Here is a 12,357-nt window from a genome sequence, read left to right on the forward strand (position 1 = left end):
ATGAAGAGCTCTTACAGTTGCTATTAGCATGATTATTGATATATTTGAAATCAAAGAATCATTTGAGGAGCTAGAAAGGACAGGGTTAGGATAAAGGCAAAGGCATTTAAAATACTCTTTTGTAGATACTCTTTCTTACTAACCATGTTTATTACAATAAAAATATTTTTACATTTTTTTGAAGATTTTCGGTAGTCAAAACAATTTTGAAGGACATAATAAATTTAACTAAGTGCTTACTTTTGAATATTTAAGATGTTTCCAACATTTCTACAATAAAAACAATGCCTTGTCCTTATAGACAAAATGTTTAACACATCTCAAATTATTCCTTCAGGGAAAGTGCCTCCATGTACAAATCCTATTTCAAGGGGTATAGACTTGATAAAGCTTTTTGACAAACATCGCAAAGTCATCCTAAGGCCATCTCCGCACTACCCTGCTAGCCTTAGATTAGTTCCCCTTATTACACACTAGCAGAGCATATTTCCATGCCCCTTTCCTTAGCAGTTTTAAATATAAATGTTCATTTATGCATAATTGATTACCATCTCCTCTTCCATCCACTGGACTACAAGACCTATCATGGCAAGTACTGTGATTATTTTTGCTCCCCGTGGCACCATAGTCTCAGAATCTGAGGCCACAGTAGATGCTCAAAAAATATTTGCTGAATGAATTAGTCTGTATTCTGCAGGTTGTTCTGACAGGAAAACACTTGTTCTCACAACTGTGCAAGAGTTCCATCTGAATAAGTTATTGTCAAACCCTGCTGGATAACCAATAATTTTGTGTTCTTAACCTGCAAAATTTCTCATTAATGAAGATGACTGCAACTTGTTAACACGGGATTTCTTTTATTCACATGAGAGCTCGGTGAGCAAATGTTTTGATTTTTAATTGCAGCTGGAAAATGTCACCCTGGAAAAATGTCATGGTTATGTTTTGGCATTATCACATAAATAATATGGGTCTAACTTTAAAAAGCTCCATTATGTCTTTAGATAGCTGAATGCTAGTTCAAGTAAATAGAACTTCTCACAATATTGTCATTTTCCACATCATTTGATGTCCCTTGGATGATTTAACATTCTGTAGTTTAGCAATTAATTGTGAGGTCCTCTGTTTCTGCCAGAAGATATATAGTGTGTATCTTGGTATTCGAATACCATTTCCTATTTCCAGCATCTCAGTACCCTGAGACTAAGAAAAAAAAGCTTTAGACAATATCTACCTTGGTATGTTCATCAGAAACCAAATGCATATAAATATATGTATACAAATGTATATGAAACCTCTTGTCCCCCAAATCACACATTGTGGGCTCTGGTGACAAACATTTCAAGTTAGGTTTTTAGAGTAGAGCTCTGCATCGAAGTTAACAACAGAACAAGAAAAATTTTTTGCAAGCTAAGAATGACAGATGCAAATCTGGTAAAGAAAAGTTTCAAGCGGCACCCAAAGAAGGCAGGGGCTTGGAAGCAGGAAGCTCAGTCTGGGTTTCTCTGTGGCACGAACAGCACGTGATCCAGATCTGTGTACACACATGTGCCCGCGTGCGCGCACACACACACATCAGCAGACATGGTTGGGAGACTTGGTGTTGTTTTATAATACACGTGTGCTCTTGATTTACTCACCTCTTAAACAGAAATGATAACAGATTTTGTGAAGAAAGCATATGTTTGTGATGTTCTAAGAATGTGCAGATAGAATAAATAGGATGCCATAAGGATAAAATGAGTCAATATTTGTAAGGGACTTAAAATAGTGTTTGGCACATAGTGTTAAGTATTTCGTAAATAAAATTAATTGGTTATGACTGTGAAACTTGTACAAATTGTCTAATACGCAGACAACATAAACCCATCCTATAAGGTGTTCAGCTTCACCAAGATGGGTTTAAGGCAACGATTGTTCTTTTTTTTTTTTTTTTTTTTTTTGCGGTACGCGGGCCTCTCACTGTTGTGGCCTCTCCTGTTGCGGAGCACAGGCTCCGGACGCACAGGCTCAGCGGCCATGGCTCACGGGCCCAGCTGCTCCGCGGCATGTGGGATCTTCCCGGACCGGGGCACGAACCCGCATCCCCTGCATCGTTAGGCGGACCCTCAACCACTGCGCCACCAGGGAAGCCCACAACCCTTGTTCTTTGTGCTTGATTTAGTTTCTCAAAAGAGTAGTAGTAGCCCTTATCATCAAATATCAGATAGGTGTTACTGTTTCCAAATAAAAATGGTGAAATGGGGACTCAGAAATCAAGTGCCCTCTGTAAGCTGCACAGATGATAAGCAGCAGAGCCAATTCAAACAAAGACTTGTTTGGCTTCAAAGTCTTACCTCCTCTTTATAAGATACAGTGCAGATTCCCCTGCAATCTGGTATTCACATAGGCAGGTTTATTCCCTTTTTGAATAGTCTCATAAGGGCTAAGGGAACTGACTACAAATTGGAAGAAAACAATATCTCCCAAATTTCACACACTGCATTGAAGAAGGGGTGTAGGGAGTTGTGCAACTTCATGCACCTATTACTTAAACTCCATTTCTGTCCATTTTAAGTCACATTTCACCCAATTGCACATACTGCTTCTATTGGAACTTATCTGGAATAAAGAAATTCACTGCCTACTTGAACCTTAGGTAATATGCCAAAAATTTCAAAAAAAACACAAAAGCAAATTAAAAAGGAGCATGTCATCCAAAACTTAAGCTACTCTGGAGAAATCAAGATCAGTGCGAGTTTTCTTTGAAACCTCATAAAACATCAAAACACACTATTGGATCCTAGTCTAAAAATTGTGCACACATTATTTATATCTGGATAGGCCCTTCTGGATCAACTATGAACCTAGCATTTCTTCTGGTACTCATAGGACCTATAATTTGCACGACACGACTTAGTTGATGGCGTAACCAGAACAAGAAGCCAGGTCACCTTCTATACCTCTTTCTAGCTTATGAGAAGACAGGATGGTAGAAACCACATGGTCCAAATCCTTGCTCTGTATTTATTAGCTGTGTGACCTAAGCAAATAATTTCACTCCTCTGGACCTCAGTTTTCTCAAGAGCAAAGCAATAATGATAATAATGAAAACACCATGCTGTGCAGGTTAAATTAAACTACCAACGTAAACCACCCAGCACAGGGCACTGCAAGTGGAATAAGCTTAAAACTGGATGTGACTGTCTTAACTTACCACCAGGCCTTTGCTTTTCCAAATACCAGTACCATAACGCACCAGTTCCTCATCTAGATTCTGGAGATGCAGCGGTGAAAGATCCCTATGCTATGGTACTTATTCTTTAGTAAGGGCTAATTGTCCCTCCTTCGTTGACTTGGTGACCCCAGCAGTATCATGTGGTTTGCCATGGGACTTGGAATCATAGCTCTTTTGCAAACTCAGAAGAACTCAGGCACCATGGGTGTGTCACTCCTTTGTCGACCACTTTCTAGATTCCAAAGTATGGCTTGTAGACCGCAGATATTCAATGAGATTACAAACTTGAATCTGTCATTATAATGGCATTTGTTATTAACTGCTACCCTGGGGGAGATATTGGATCAGATCAACTTTAAAATGGTATGATTCTATTTTTGAAAGGACTCTTCCTGCTGCGCAATAAAATAAATTAAAAAATTCAAAACTGAGGGAGTTTATCCAAAGAAAGACTACTTTTATATTTAAAAAATTCTTAGCATGTGAAACAAAACTTGGACTTTAAGGGGAACAGAATGAGAAACTGGGTTTGCGGACGCCAGGTTTGTGGATGCCTAGTATTATCACCATGTGCTCAATTTGACAAAAATAGTTTTACACTAATAAAAAAAGTAATAGCCCTCCAAGTTCTAAACACTTGGTATGATACTCTTAAAGTATAACTGGCCTATATTTAGTTTCTAGGGACACCCTGTATTCTGAAAAAATAAGGAAACATATCAACACCATCTGGTAGAAGTAAACCCTTTTTCCCTCCCTCCTGGTTTCCTTGCGAAAGCATTTTCCTTAAGCTCATTTCTGCCCTCTCTTTGCCAGCTTTGCTCATTCTGTCCCTGGGGAGGTAGAGAGATTTATTGTATTGGTAAATTTGGAAACAATATATATCAGGATGATGTCCCTTGGGTGGGAGAAACAGGAGAATGGGCTGAGAAAAACTATCATTAGGAGTGAGTAATATTTACATTTCTAGTTTTATTTTGGATGGTGAGTTAGTAGGTGTGAATTTCATTATTAAAAATAACTATCAAGATATCAAAATAAATAAAAGCTGGCCACCATGGACCAATGGTTACAAGGTGTCATAAACCAAAGATTATAATTAATTTGACTATATGCACCTAAATTCCAAAGGGGGGAGAAAATATTTAACATCTGGTCACGCTCAGTAAAACTCCATGCCTACCTCGCTTCTCTCTTGGGAGTGAGATGCCTTCAAATGGTATCAATTTTCCTTACTTCCCTGATGATGCCTTTCTCCCTGGGATTCAGTGGGTAAGCTGGTCTTATTCTGTGTTTATTCTTAGCAAACCAGCTTGACTTACAGACTTAAACTCCTGTTCTCCAATCCAGCCTTGTCAATAATAAAGGTGAGATCACCCCCCTCCACCATGTCTGCTTTGTGGTTTATTCCTCACCTTGTTCAGAACATAATAGAACATAGATAATGTGCTGAGTGCTGAGAAGTCTAAAAGGAGACATGAAAATTGCCTCCATGCCCAAGAAGCTCACGATCGAGTAGCAGAGAATGGCACATATAAAACCAAGCACATTCAAATGTGATCTGTGCCCCTGTAGCAGTACAAATAAAGTACTGAGAGAACGTGGAGAAGAACGTGATTAACTGTGCCTGGTGCACCTGGGCAAAGCTTTGCAACAGAGCTGGCATTTGAGCTGGGCCTGGAAGAAGGAATGGGATTTTTGCCAGGTGGAGAAGCACAGGAAAAGACAGTTCAGGTCATGGTTTTGTCCTGCAGAAAGGTAACAAATAAATGAAGAAAATGAACAGGTGCTGATAGCTCACATCAAGGTTAGAGATTGAACATTAGAACAGAACACAGTAAGCCATGTGGGGAAGCAGGGGCGTTTTACAATCTGTGAGCCATCCTCCGCATCATGCCATCTCTCATCCCCTTTCCAGATTTGTTACCTACCTTAAGGTACAATAGTGTCTTGCCTGGGTATCTGCATATAGACTTTTCCATTTTTCTATCCATTATTCTAGTTGGTTTAAAACAGTGCTTTGCTGATCCTTTTTATTACACTAAATAGTTCGCAATAAGTTTTACATCAGAAACCCCATACGTACACACACAGACAACCAGAAATATAAAATGTACTCTTAGTACGTGTAATGCGTTCTGGTATTTTCTATCATATTGCCTTGCATTATACTGTACTGTACTGCCTTCCATGTATGGTATTGTATTATATTCTGTTGTACGTAATTTATAAATGCAGCTATGAATCAACGACTTGCTTTCCCAACCCACTAAAACTGCGGTTTAAACCATGTACTTGTTTCATACATTCTTGGTGATAGCCACATTTTTCTAGTCCATAGCATTTTGTGATAGGATGTGGGCATAGAGTCACTTTTAGATTAACCTTGAAATCTTCACATTGAGATGTTGGTTTTAGCTCTAGAAAGACTGAAAAGATAAGAAAATGTCTACAAGTGTTATTTTCTATGGATGTAGTTACAACTGAGATCATATGGCCTGCAAAGCTGAAATATTTGCTCACTAGGCTTTTATAGAAAATCTGTTACAGAAGGTGAACTAGACAGGAGTGGCATAGCTTGAAGGGAGAGATAATGCATCCTTCTGCATTTGGGGGGTGCTATATATATGTTTCTATAACTGGACTATGAGATTCTTAAGGGCCATGGTCATGTTTATTGCAACTCTGCCTTCCTCTATATCATCCTGAACTCTGGTGAAACTGAACCCATATTTCTTGGTAGAGTAATTTAATTATATAGAGAAAATAAAGTTTGAGAAGACAGTCTTGTGTACAAACTAACTATATCGTGAAATTTGAGATAAACATTTGACCAAGTCAGATCATTCCAGCTTTACAAATTTATCAGTCATCTACTGTGTGCTTGACACCAGATACTCTAAACAGATATGATCCCTGTTTTCCAGGATCTGGGATTCTAACACAAGGATTCTCCCTGAGGGCAATATCCCCCGCAGGGGATATTTGGAAATGCCTGGAGACATTTTTAGTTGTTACAGCTGGAGGAATGCTACTGGTGGGTAGAAATCAGGGATACTGCTGAACATCCTACGTGCACAGGGCAGCCTCACAACAAAGAATCGTCCAGCTCAAAATGTCAGTATGATGAAAGTTGAGAGAAGGCAGTCCCTTAATTTAGTAATTAATAAACACTTATTGAGTACCCTCTGTACCAAGGATTATTCTGAGAACCAGGGCTCAGACAGACAGATAAAAACATGTCAACATATGGGTTTATATTCTAGCGGGAAGATACAGAATAACAAAATAAACATGTCAGTGAGATGGCAAATTAGATGATGACAAGTGTTATGGTCAAAAATAGAGCAGACCAGGGGGATATGAGGTACGCCAGCGGGGAAGGTTGTAATTGAACAGGGTAACCACGGAAGGCACTAAGACAGTGGCATTTGAGAAAAGACCCAAAGAGGAGAAAGAGTGAGCCATGCAGTTATCAGGCAGAAGAGTGCTCCAAGCAGAGGATACCACAAGTGCAAAGGCCCTAAGGAGCAGATTGCTAGGATCACATAATGCTTTACAGATCCTAGCAATACACAAAACCAAAAGGAGGCAGAAAGAAGGAAAGGGTTGTTTCTGCCTGGAAGGTCAAGAATGGCTCCAAAGAAGAGCTGCTGCCTCAGCTGAATCAGAAAAATAAATAATAAACCATCAGGCAGCTTGGGGCCAAGGGTGTTAAAGTCAGGAGGAAGGAACAGTGTCTGCAAAGGTACAGAGGCATGGAGCACAACTGAGTGGAACTAAAAGAGCCTTCAGCTGCCTGGAAGAGGGGCTGTGAGGAACGAGGAGTGGGGGGGATTAGCTGGGATATCATGAACGCAGGAAGTGTGCTACTTCACAGACAGGCCACTTCTGCTCTGCCTGTCTCACCAGATACCCACTGGTCTTATGAAGGATTTAGGACTGCCAATATTATCTTATTTTTCCCCAACTCACTTTCATTCAGAACAAGAGTGGTCTCTTTCTTAGGGAGGCAGAATCAAAATATTGAATATGAATTCATTTTTATGATTTTAAAATCTCTGAAATGTAGAACTGGAAGAATCATCTAAAAGGGAGAACAACTCAACAGGAAATTACTAAGAACTTGGGAATGAGGGATATTCAGCCTCTGGGGGGTGCCCCTGGGGGGTGGGGTCAATCACTGACACGTCACCCAAACAACCGGGGTGCCTCGGTAAGTCTTTCAGGACCACCTATGGCTCAGCGAGCGGTTAAGAGCATGACTCTGGAAAGAGAGACCTAGGTTCCAGTCATGGTTCCAGCCCTTTCTAGCTGGTTGATTTCTTTTCCTAGCTTTACTGAGATATAATTGACATATAACATTGTGTAAGTTTAAAGTGTACAACATGCTGGTGTGATACGTTTATATATTGCAAAATGATTACCATTGTGATTATTTTGGGAAAGTTCCTTCATCTCCTTGAGCATCAAACTTCTTTCTAACTTTCTTTCTAATTTTTATTTTTTTATTGAAGTACAGTTGATTTACAATGTTGTGTTAGTTTCAGATGTAAAATGATTCCGCTATATATATATATATATATACACACATATATATATATATATTCTTTTTAACATTCTTTCCCCTTACAGGTCATTACAAAATATTGAATGTAATTCTCTGTGCTACACAGTAGGTCCTTGCTGCTTATCTATTTTATATATAGTAATGTGTATATGTTAATCCCAAACCCTTAATTTATTCCTCCCCCCATTTCCCCTTTGGTAACATAAATTTGTTCTCTATGTCTGTAAGTCTACTTTTGCTTTGTATTTAAAGAAAAAAAAAGATACAAATGAACTTATATTCATACTCCTTACCTGTATAACTAGGTCACTAAGAGAACGTACATCATACTGATATTACCGGGCTTAAGTAAGATAGTGCAGGTGAAGTACTTGACATAATGCCCTGACATTGTAAGCACTCGGTAAATGTTAGTTCTTTTTAAATCTGTCAATCTCTTTCTCTCCAGGTTAATTAATATAGTACAGCATTTTCTTTCAAATATCAAAACTCTTCACAGCCTACCTTCCCTAACCGGTACACAAATCGATGGCAGAGTTTGAGAGCTTGTTGAGCACTGGAATCAATAACAAAGAAAATGATGAACGGGATTAAGACAAAAACCCAAGAAGAGGAACAGAATGAGAGATGGTGTTCAAATTTCCAAAAGCAAAATTCAGGAAGTTAGTTCGGGACTCCCTACAATGTACAAACTAGGGCAACAGTCAGATTACATCTTTGCAACAAAAACTCTGAAAGCAATTCAAAATTTGGTGTTCAGCGTTTACTGGAGCATTAGGAAATGGGAGCCTGCAAGTGCTAGCTGTGAAAAGCAGTTGAGGAGAAAGCCTGGGGTGCGAGGGTCAGAAGGTTCCCTGTTGCACTGCCATACTGGAGCCCAACACATCTATTACCCCTGGAGGTCACAGTCTAGAGACTTTAAGAAATAAATTCCAGCAAGCTCTCCCAGGAAAAATCACTATGTGATTTTTGTATAACCGCATGGAATTAGACGTTAAATCTTGAGTGAGATACGGATCCCAGCTGCAGTGACAGAAGCTGGGTAATTCGGGTGGACCCAAGTTCTCAAGAGAGCTCTTCAATTTCCCACCTCCATCTTGGAACTTGAACAGTTTCCCAGATTTTTAAAGAGTTTTAAGCTTTTGTTTTAGAAAGTGCTTCATAAGAATCTTGAATGGTGATTTGTAATGGTACCTTCATTCTGTAAATGGGAAAACTGAGAGAGAAGTAGATGACTTGCTCAAGAGAAAGTTAATTAGGAAGCAGAGACAAAGAATTCCAGGCTCTGGGATTCTAAAACAGCATCAGGTATCTGAGAAGTGATGCCAACTTTACCCAATGGGTGAAAACTAGTTTGGGGATTTAGACTGTGGGGAGGGAAGGAGAGAAGGTAGAAATAAGGGAGGAGAGAAGGATGAAAGCATAAAAAGAATAGAGGAATGAAAAAGAAGTAACTTAGCAATCAGACCCTGCAGCAAACACTGCTCTCTGCACCCACACTCTGTAATACCTACCACAGACAGACACCTAGGTTGTCAGATGAGAGGTTTTAAGAAATGGGCACCATGGGTGCTAATCTCACATCTGCCATTTTCTAGCTGTGTGACCTGGGGCTGATCTAGAAATATCAATGAACTTTATTTCCCTCATGACAAAATTGAAAGAAAAATACCCTCCTCATTACATGGTTGTTATGAGGAATAAAGGTCAAATGCTTAGTCCCAGGTACTCAAACGATTTAAATTATTATTATTAGTTACATACTTATATACACAGTGGGGAAACCCATTTGAGGACAAATACACTGATGTGGGGAACCAAGGGTAAATGAAACCCTAATTCACAGGGCTATCAGGCTACATTTGTATTTTGTTGAAAATGTACTGCTTTTCAGTTCCATGCTGGAAGGTCCCGACCAATGAATCCAGAGTTAGAATTATTAATTATCATGTTGTAGAATGCAAAGGAATTCCAAAGAGTGCTGCTTGCTGGTGGACTCAAAACATATATTTGACCTTTCCTTGGCTGCCTTCAAAGTCAAAACCCAGGGTCCTCTTAAGCGAGCTGGCCTGATTAATGGCTGCTTTCATGTTCATACACACCCACCGGGCCTCTAGCCTTCACCACCGCCTGGTTATCTGTATGGTCTAGATGTTTAGCTATATCTCATCTACAACATGAGCTGCCCTCATTCTTCAGCCAGTGTTCCTTTTGAAATATTTAAGCTCACATCCCTCTAAATGTATTTCTAATTTATAGCCAGCGTGGTACAGGTAAAAAGAACACAGCCCCTGGAATCAGAGAAACCTGGATTAAATCACTAGCTGTGTGACCTTCCGCTAAATTACTCACCTTCTCTGAGCCTCTGTGGGCTCACTTGTGAAATGAAGACATAAATACCTCTTCATCAAATTTGTTTCAAAGTTAAATGACAATATAAACATGAAAGCAAGTGGCACAGAGCCTGATACATTGCCTTCCTCTCCAGATTTGTCCCTTGCCACTTTCACTGGCTGCCTTACCGCCCCAGGCACAGTTCCCCACACAGGCTGAGCTTGCTTTTGTATCCATCTGGTTAGCCCACATGATGCTGCCTATGAAGAGGGTAGGCAAGATGCTGTGGCTACTATTTCCTGAAGGTGTTATAAAGGAGTTTTCATGGCGTCCAACTTTCTGCCCAGCTGAGGAGCTGCTCCCAGCTCAGACTCTCAGCTGGAAGGAAATCTGCTCATGCAGAGAATTTTTAAATATCTCCTCTATACCCACAGTGTGCAGAGACTGTTCATTCTGATCAGTGTACTATGATCCCAGCAAGGAAATGACAGGTACAGAGTACCAGGTTAGAGGGACAGAAAGACAAGATGGGGCATCTCACAGCCCAGCCAGCATTTGCAAAGTACACAGGAGAGAAGGAGAGCCTCCCTCAGAAGCCATTTGATAACATTTGGGCCTCAAGGACTATATTCTTTCCTTGGATAATTGTAAGAAGTAAAAAGGGAGTTCAGGCTAAAAAAAAAAAAAAAAAAAGTACTTGGCAACCCCAATTTTTTGTTTGCTCATTTGTTTATTCAGTGAGAAGGAACACTGAATGAATATCAGAACCCACTGCAGGCCTCAGTCATCTCTTTTCTATAATATTACACTTGAAACTTGTTTTTTTTTAAATAAAGCATGGGTTTCAAAATTCCTATCAAACATTTTCATTTCTTTTATAAAGTTCACAGTAAAAAAAAAATCTAAGAATCGTTGATCCAGGCATTCAAAAACCAGCAGCTGAATTCTTACTACACACCAAGTACTCTGCTAGGCAGTTAACATAGAACAATGATCAGAGCGGACAATGTCTCTGATTTTATGATGCTTACCTTTTAGTGGGGGAAAAACAAGCAAACAAGCAAAAGTACAAAAATTCAGATAATAGTAAGTGTTATGGGGAAAACTAAAGCAGAGTAAGGGAGGTAAGTGTTAGGAGAGGGGTTAATACCTACGTAGGGTAGTCATAAAGGCCTAATAAATTGATATTTGAACATAAAGGATGAGAGAGAGCAGACCAGGCAGACAAGGAGGGTGATGAGTGTTCTGGGCAAAGGGAACAGCTCAGTGCCAAGGTGCTGGCACAGGCCCTTACCCAGCACCTTCTGGCACGGCAAGCAGGCCAGGTGAGGCAGGGGCTGAGTCACAGGAGATGGCAGCAGAAAGGTCATGGAACCTCTCTTCTCTTAGCGTCTTTAGGACACTTAAGGACTTTGGTTTTTTGCTCTGAATGAAATAGCCGTTGGAATGTTTTGTGCTACAGAGTGACATAATGTCACTTAGGTTTTAACAGGATCTTTCTGGCTGTTGTGTTGAGGAAAAATAGACCATGGGGTGGAAAAGGCGACAATAAAAGCAAACAGACCACTTATAAAGCTATTACAATAATTCAGATGAGAAACCGACGGTCCCCTAAACCGGTATGATAGAAGTGGAGGCGTGAGAGGAGTCAACAGCTCCCCCAATAATCTATGGACCAGGTAGACTCCGCAGCGTAAAGCAAGAACTTTGTCCAAAGGAAACAAACTGGGTAAGTAACATGTCTCTTGCCCTTCTTCTACAGAGTTATGAATTAGGGAGGCTTTTTCTCTGGCAATAAAATGGACTACGCTTACATGTATTTTTTCTGCCTGGAATTCTCTTCCCCATCGGTAAATTGGTTAACTCCTCCTTGGCCTCCAATCTACAGCTGAAACGTCTCCTGAACTGGGAAGCATTTTATGTTGGATGACCCTCTTTCACCCCAGGCCTGCAGTCTAGGTTAAAGGCCTGTATTAGTTTCCTAAAGCTGCTGTAAGAAGTTACCACTGACTGGTGAGTTAACACAGACAAAAAATATTACTCTCTCTCTGTCTGAAATCAAGGTTTCAATGGGGTTCATGCCTTCTGGAGGCTGTGGGGGGAACGTGCCCCGTGCCTTTCTCCCAGCTTCTCTGGCTGCCAACAGTTCTTGGCATTCCCTGGCTTGTAGCTTCCTAAATCTAATCTCTACTTTCATCTTTCTATGGCCTTCCCCAGGGGGGCTCTGTCTCAAATC

General features: G+C 40.2%; 1 protein-coding gene across 2 annotated transcripts in view; it reads right to left on the bottom strand.

Moving 5' to 3' along the window:
• Nucleotides 1-12,357, bottom strand: part of NELL1 (neural EGFL like 1) — an 874,935-nt gene that overhangs the window by 213,138 nt on the left and 649,440 nt on the right. The gene's annotated exons all lie outside the window — the stretch shown is intronic.

The sequence above is a fragment of the Globicephala melas genome, chromosome 8 (genome assembly GCF_963455315.2).
Source record: "Globicephala melas chromosome 8, mGloMel1.2, whole genome shotgun sequence".
In the NCBI taxonomy this organism is placed as follows: domain Eukaryota; kingdom Metazoa; phylum Chordata; class Mammalia; order Artiodactyla; family Delphinidae; genus Globicephala; species Globicephala melas.